This window comes from Eptesicus fuscus, chromosome 23 (assembly GCF_027574615.1).
Source record: "Eptesicus fuscus isolate TK198812 chromosome 23, DD_ASM_mEF_20220401, whole genome shotgun sequence".
Taxonomy (NCBI): Eukaryota; Metazoa; Chordata; class Mammalia; order Chiroptera; family Vespertilionidae; genus Eptesicus; species Eptesicus fuscus.
This window is the reverse complement of record NC_072495.1, coordinates 14,865,261-14,872,849: the sequence shown is the minus strand read 5'-3', so window position 1 is coordinate 14,872,849 and position 7,589 is coordinate 14,865,261.

Genomic DNA, 7,589 nt, shown 5'->3' with positions numbered 1-7,589 from the left:
ACATCAATGATGAGAGAGAATCATGGATCAGCTGCCTCCTGCACACCCTCTCCTCTACTGGGGATTGAGCCCGCAACCTAGGCACAACCCATTGATGGGAATCGAACCTGGGACCCTTCAGTTCGAAGGCTGATGCTCTATTCACGGAGCCAAACCAGCTAGGGCTTTTCCTTGCTCTTAAGTCAGGCAAGGTTCCCGCCCTATTTCTTCACTTCTCTTTCGGATGTCCAGGTTGCCCCTCAGTTTGCATGTGGACCACGTCTCCTGATTGCCTTCACACAGTCCAACCCAGCTCGTTCTGTGCCTCTTTTTTTCCAAGACCCGTTTCTTCCTTGCTCTTTAAGTCCGTAACCGCAGTCTACACCACGACAAGAGGAGTTTCTGCGTATACACCGCCTTGCCTGGCTTCCTCATGGTTGTGGAGACCCATCTGAACGGCTGCATAGCACAGGGGTTACGTGCGGATTCTGAAGCTCACCTGCTCAGCTGTGAACCCGGCTCTGTGCTCTGGAGCTGTTGTCACCTTGTCCCCAAATTCAAGGTCTCCCGTTTCCTCATCCTCATGTAAAGTAGGAAGAATAATGCCCATTTCACAGGAATGTTAAATGAGGGCCTATAGAAAGTGCTTACAACTCTGTGCCTGGCACTTAGTAGGTACTACATAGTGTGTATTTTATCTAACCAAGAAGACTACATGTCTCAAGGGCAGGGAAGCTATTGTCTTCTTCCACAGCTGCCAAGCTAGTGAGGGAGAAATAGAAAGGGGCAATGGTAAGATATGTACACATATAATACCTTAATAAAAATAATAATAATTTTTAAAAAAAGAAAGAAAGAAAAAGCCGGATACACCTGTGCTGACCTGCCTGGTCTTTGGCTACTCACCAGAATGGTGGGAAGGTATAGACTGGCCTTTCCCGGAAAGCAGGAGGCAAACCCCTAGAAGCGTAGAAACATTTCATTTTGCTTGATAATACCTTGTAGGTGCTTAGTCAATGCCATTGAATAAATTCATTATACTTAAACATCAGCAAGCTGATTAAAGTGGAGAACTCTGGCCATTTCAGTGTTCAAAGGCAGAGAGAGAAATAGAGGGAAAGAGTTAAGAAGAGGGAAGGTGATCTATTCCACTGATTCATGCCTTTGGCCCCTTTTCCCAAGGGCGTGGAGAGTTCAGCACCTCCGAGCCATCTCTGGGGCAGTCGTAGGATGGAAGAATGCATGGATCCAGGCTCTAGAGGAAAAAAACGTGGGGGCTACAGCTCCAAACTGTGGCTGCTAACGTGGCTGGGAAGAGAAGCCGGAGAATGACCTTCTTACTGGTGACTTCCCGCTGCAGACAGACCACGTGGCTCACGGGATCCAGATGGCTTGAACATCTCACACAGGTCCTGACACGTTTCTCGTGTTAGAGGACGATAAAGCCAGCCTTCTCGGTCTGGAAGGGCCCCTCGAGATTACATGCCTCGTGACCAGGCGTGTAAGACACTGACGCCTGGGAGAGAAGGGTCCACAAGCTGCATGACTTACGGTTTCGGTCTGTTGCCTCTCAGCATCTCGTCAGCTGGTCTTGCGGTTACATCTGGACATTTTGTGTTGGTTTGCTTTATTTTGGCCTTAAGTCATCCCTTCCCTCCATGGCAAGGCCCCACTGCCCTGCTCTTGGGCGTTGGTAAAGGACACAAAGCACAGAATCTGCCCAGGCACGGTGCTTTAGTCAAGGTGGAAGCCCCTTGTCAAGGGCCCAGGAGGAGCCGGATTCAATAATTGGCTCAATATTGAACTTTGGACAAATCTGAAATGAATCCAACAGAGGAGCGGGAAAGAGGTGAATGCAGGTCGGGGCCTGAGGAGGAGGAGGAGGGGGCCTGGGAATGGGCTCCTGCACAGTCTTCTCCTGCCCCCTCCCAGCCTGGGACCATTCTCATGGGGGGAGGGGTTGCTAATCTCAGCCCCAGAGCACTGCTGTCATCCAAGCAGAGAAAGTGCGTTGAGCCTGGTTGGGGAGGGAAAAATTATCCGCTCCTCTTCGAGGTTCTTCTGGCTGGACTACTACTTAAATTAACAAGAGACAGATTAGCAGGAGAAAAACAAATGCAAGTCCCATAACATGTATACCTTCTGTCTACATGGGAGAGGCCCAGGAACACTGAGCAACTGGACAAAATGGTGGAAGCCACCGCCTGAAATACCACCTTCAGCTAAAAACAAAAGAAGACGTTGGGGGTGGAAGTCGGTTAAGGGGGGTGACCAGGAGAAGCAGGGTGAGTAAGGGTAAGATTGTTACACACTCAAGGCCATGCCTCTCCTTTCATAGTGATGTCAGGGCCGGACCCATGAGGGGACACTCACCTTACTCCTGTCGGCACCCTTTACAATGGGTAATGGCCACGTGGTTTTCAGAACTTCTCGCAAGCAAGCCTGCTGTTCCTTGAAATTAGCCAGCCTAAAATACTCCGCGTCCCAAAGTGGCACATTCTGGGCTGAAAAAGTCTGCTTCCCTTCAGCCTCAACTGTAGGCAGGACAAAGCCCAATGTGTGCGGCGACCTCCGAGGCAGAAGAGAGAGAAGGTCCCCAAATTCAAAATATCTCCCTGGGCGTCTGCTCCAGAACATGCAGGGCCGCCTGGAGCGTGATCTCCTTGGATCCTGGGAGAACCAGTTAGAGCGCTGTGTTCAGTGACTGACACCTTAGCTCGAATCAGTTCCCTCAAGCCTCTTTAGCCTGAAAACATGCTGACAAGCCCATAGCCTGTGTACTTCTCCAACGTGGAGAAACTGGGAGAAGAATCTCTGTCTCTTTCTCCACTGCTCTCACCTCATTGAGGAAGGTTCCCCGCTGCAAGGAGGCAAGAACACTGAGAGAGACTTTGCAATAGTTCAGGGGCTCGCCAGAGAGGCATGGATTGGAAGGGGAAGGGAAGTGGCCCCCGATTTACATTGCCTTCCATCCCCGCCTTCTGCGTAAACTTCCATCAATCAGGTATCCACCTCCCTGGTGCTCCCTCCCTACTTGCTTCCTCTCCTTCTCTGACATCCATGTGAATGAAAAAGTCTCATCCAAAACTGCTGCGGAGGAGTAGCCCATGGCACAAAGCCACCAGCTCCCCTAGGCTCCCACCTCTGCCCCAAGATGCCAGAGTTCCAGGGTCGCTTCTCATGGCCTCCTCTCCCTGCCTGGGCCCTGGCCCTGGGTCTCTTGCCCCCCTCAGGGACATGACAGGGCTGGGATGGTGAGGCAGAGTCAGTAACAAAGAATTGCCATTTCTCCCAGGAAATTTGAGAATGCCCAGGATTGGACAGACAGTAAGAGGTCAGTGAGCTGGTGAAGGATGTGGTCAAGGGGAGAGGATGGGGCACCAAACAGGGGAAAATAGGAAGCATGGTGGCTAACACAGGGCATGAGATTGGGGCAGACACAGGACTTCTAGAGTGCCCAGTTCAGAACCGTTGTATTTGATAATATATTATTGATTTCAGAGAGGAAGGGAGAGGGAGAGAGAGATAGAAACATCAATGATGAGAAAGAATCATTGATCAGCTGCCTCCTGCACGCCCTCCACTGGGGATTGAGACTGCAACCCGGGCATGTGCCCTGACTGGGAATCGAAACATGACCTCCTGGTTCATAGGTCGATGCTCACACCAGCAGGGCCAGACCATTGTCTTAAAGAGTGTCAGCACTGATGCTCTTCTGTAAGTACTTTTAACTAATGAAGAGAAAACACTTGGTTAGGTATTGTAAAATCAAGGCTTAGGACAATGATTCATGAGATTTGTCTCTCTCTATATGATGTGTTTATTTTGTTAGTAAGTACGCTATAATGCTCACCAGCTTATCTAATCATCACAACAGTCTTCTGAATTTATGGCATTTATAGATCAATATGCAGAGCAAGTATTATCCTTATTGCTGACATGTGAAATATTATAACACAAACCAGTAATTCACATGCACTCAGTCTTCCATTGCTCATAGAGCATGGCAGTTGCTTACAACTAAAACAATTAGGGAAAATGTTGGTCCTAGGAGGAGAATTCACAATGATTCTTACCATGATGATGTTTGTGATGATAAAAATAATAATAGTAGTTAGTTCATTTTTATTATTATGTCCTTGTCTCTGGGCTAAGTTCTTCACATGCATCATTTCAGTTACCCTACAAGAGTCATAGAAAATAGGTACTATCGTTACTCTTTCACAGATGAGAAAACTGATGCACAAAGCATGTTCAGTCATTTGTCCAAGATGCAAGTTGGTTTCCATAACATTCTTTACTGTGTTCTAAGAAAGATTCGCTGCATATAGGCATAGGCCATGGACACAGACAATCGTGTGGCAAAGGCTTGGGAGGGGCGAGTGCGGGGAGGAGGAGCGTCAATGGGGAGAAAAACACCAACAGAAAGAAAACACAAAGCAGACATCTGTCATAGTTTCCAACAATAATGATAAATTAAAAAAAAAGAGAGAAATATTCACAATTGATCAGGAATGGAGATTGTCTAAACCAAGCTGATGCGTCATCAGAAGGGTCATGTATGGTATGCCTACTCTGTTGGCCACTACACAAGGAGCCGTATTTACTTCACATTCTCAAAACAATCTGGCAACCTTTGGGGTATTTATACCTGTTTTTTCTGATGAGGAAACTCATCCAAGTTCATACTCCTTATGGACAATAGAATCACACAGAAGACCTCCAGCACGTCCGAGGCTGGCACGGTCAGGGACGCCTTATGTGTTGGGTGCTCTTGGTACTTAAAACCAAATCCTCCAAGCAACGGTTACGACATTATGGCGACATTTTTTTGTTCCAATCTATGTGAGAGCTGTGGAAATTGCCAGAATTCGCTCTAACAATACCAGCCCCTTAGAGACCTCGACACATTGTCACTCCTTTTTCCTCTCGGAGGGAGGGAAATTCCACCGTAGGGACCAAGTGGTTGGCACAAGTTCACACAGCAGACAGCAGGAGAATGCGGGATCTGGGGATAAATGATACTGGACAGGGTTCTCAATCCTCACGTCCATGCTTTCTCTGTGAGACCAATCTAGACATCTAATAGCCTCAGATTACTCAGTCGTTAGTTCCTGCCCTTTGTAAATATCCCCAACTCCTCATCATTCTCTTTCAGGCCTCTGGCTTTCTTTCATGTCTCAGACAGGGGCTCCTGAGTGACAGGGGAGGTGGCATCCGTATCTACCCAGGGCTGGCCTCCAGTACAGACCTGTCTTTCTCTTTCCTGTAAAATGATCTCCACATTCTTTGCCAGTGCAAAGAAGATGTGTAAAGTCGTTTTCTCCCGACCTGGGGTGTGGGTAAATTAATCTAGCATCACAAACCCAGCCACAGAGTTAGGTGATCTGTGTGTAATGGGTTTAGGCGGTGCGTCTCCGGAGCTTAGCCTGCTCAGCATAAAAAAAGGCCATAGAAATGTCCCTCTCCGTGAAATCCTCTTGCACGCAGTTCAGGAAATGTACAAGACGGTGAGAAGACAGTGGATTGATTTGAATTTCTTTTTGAAGGAAATCAATCTTACCGAGGAAAACAGTTGATTACCAACCTTCTAGCCTTGGGAGGAGAGTTATCCTGCCGTCATTAGATGTACAATTCCAAATGCTCAGAGGAGGGTCGGGTCATTTAATAACATGTCAATATTGAATTTCCTCATAAATAATCAGCACTTCCTGCATATTGGATGGGAACTTTGTTGTATAAATTTGGAAGACATCCAAATGGAGACAAACGACTTCTGTTATTGCTTAAGCCTCTGGGTCCAACTTATTGTGGGGGTCGCAGGAGTTGTGAGCTTTGGAACCTTTAGCAGCGAGTAAGGAAAAAGGTCCTGTGCCAATTGACTTTTTAAAAAAAATGTATTTTTTATTGATTTCAGAGAGGAAGGGAGAGGGAGAGAGGGCTAGAAACATCAATGATGAGGGAGAATCATTGATCGGCTGCCTCCTGCATGCCCTACCCTGGGGACTGAGCCCGCAACCCAGGCATGTACCCTGGCCGGGAATCAAACCGTGACTTCCTGGTTCATAGGTCAATGTTTAGCAACACTGCCCTTGTGCTCCCATGGCCCCCCTTCATCATGCCGATGTCTCGAGGTACTTAGCCATTTGTGTGTCTGTATCACAATTAGACTGTGGGCTCTCTGAAGCTTGGGACCGTGTGATATTTCTCTGTGTACCTCTTTGCCTAGCAGTGGCATAGGGTAAATGCTCCATGAGTACTTTTAGAGTAAACGTGGAACAAATAAATGATTTATGAATGAAAAATTATTTCGCACCTGAAATGATTTTCTTTTCACTTTACAAACGAGGCAAAAAGGGAATAATCGGTACCAACAAACATCATGATTATTTCTCAAGTTTGATTATGAACAACTAGTAGCCCTGCACACGAATCCATGAGCCAGTAGCTTGCCAGTAGCTCGCTGCCGCCCTCCTGTAGCTACCCCCGCTCCCGATCCCTTGTGTGTGCCCTCTCCCCCCGCCCCCTCCGCCTTCCCCTCATAGCTTGCTGCCCTGCCCACTCCTGTAGCTCTCAGCTGCCCGCTTGTAGCTCGCTGCCCCACCCTCCTGCTGATCCGTGATCTGGTCGTTATTCGGTTGGTCATTATGTTTCATGGCGTAACGACCATTTGCATATTACATCTTTATTATATAGGATAGGCATAGTGATATTCAAATAGCACTGAGAGGTTTGGGGGCACCCAGAGTCAATGGGGCCCTAGAAGAGGAATCTGGAAGTGTCTGCAGTGGTGCTGCTGTGGTTGGGGACAAAACTGCAAGACTTCCATTCCATTCACACAAAACTCTCATTTCAGTGAAACCTTCAATGTTTATAGGACATCTTATTTGCTGAATGAAAAATCATTTACTCTGCCTTGTTAAGAGCATACAGATTCTTGGTTTGAACAAGTAAAACATGGACCAATGGAGAACAAAGTAGAATGAAATTTCTTTCTCCACCCTCCTTCCTATACCGACTTTCTTAGGAACTAATGCTTTCACCAAGACCCTGGTTCCAGCTAAAGCAGAAAGCTAAACTGTTTGAACACTACCACACTTTCACAGCATTTCTTCGTCAAAATCAAGTAAAAAGGTCTAAAGGGCGCATTTCTCCTGAAGTTCAGTACTGAGTGTTTTTGAATTTCAGGTATCATTAGGGCCCCTTTTGTTAGTTAAATTGATAGTAAGGATGTTGATTAAAGAGATGAGCTAACAGCTAATAGTAATTATTTTATATAGAAGTCACAGTCCTCGAATGGTCACTCAGTGGCAGGTGCTTTACTCTAAGTATTGAGGAGAACCGAACTTTTGCCACCCCAAAATACACCTTTTGGAATATTGATTTTAAGCTGGTTATGAAGAAGAAGAAGAAGAAGAAGAAGAAGAAGAAGAAGAAGAACAACAACAACAACAACAACAACAACAACAAGAAAAAGCCTAGAATCTTTGACACTCCCCCTTTCTGCCTAAAGGAATTCAGATAGAAAAACCTGCCTCAGGAAGGAACCCTTAGTAATGTCACCTGAGCACCTGTGAATTAAATGGGGCGGATAGGAAGAAATCTAGCAA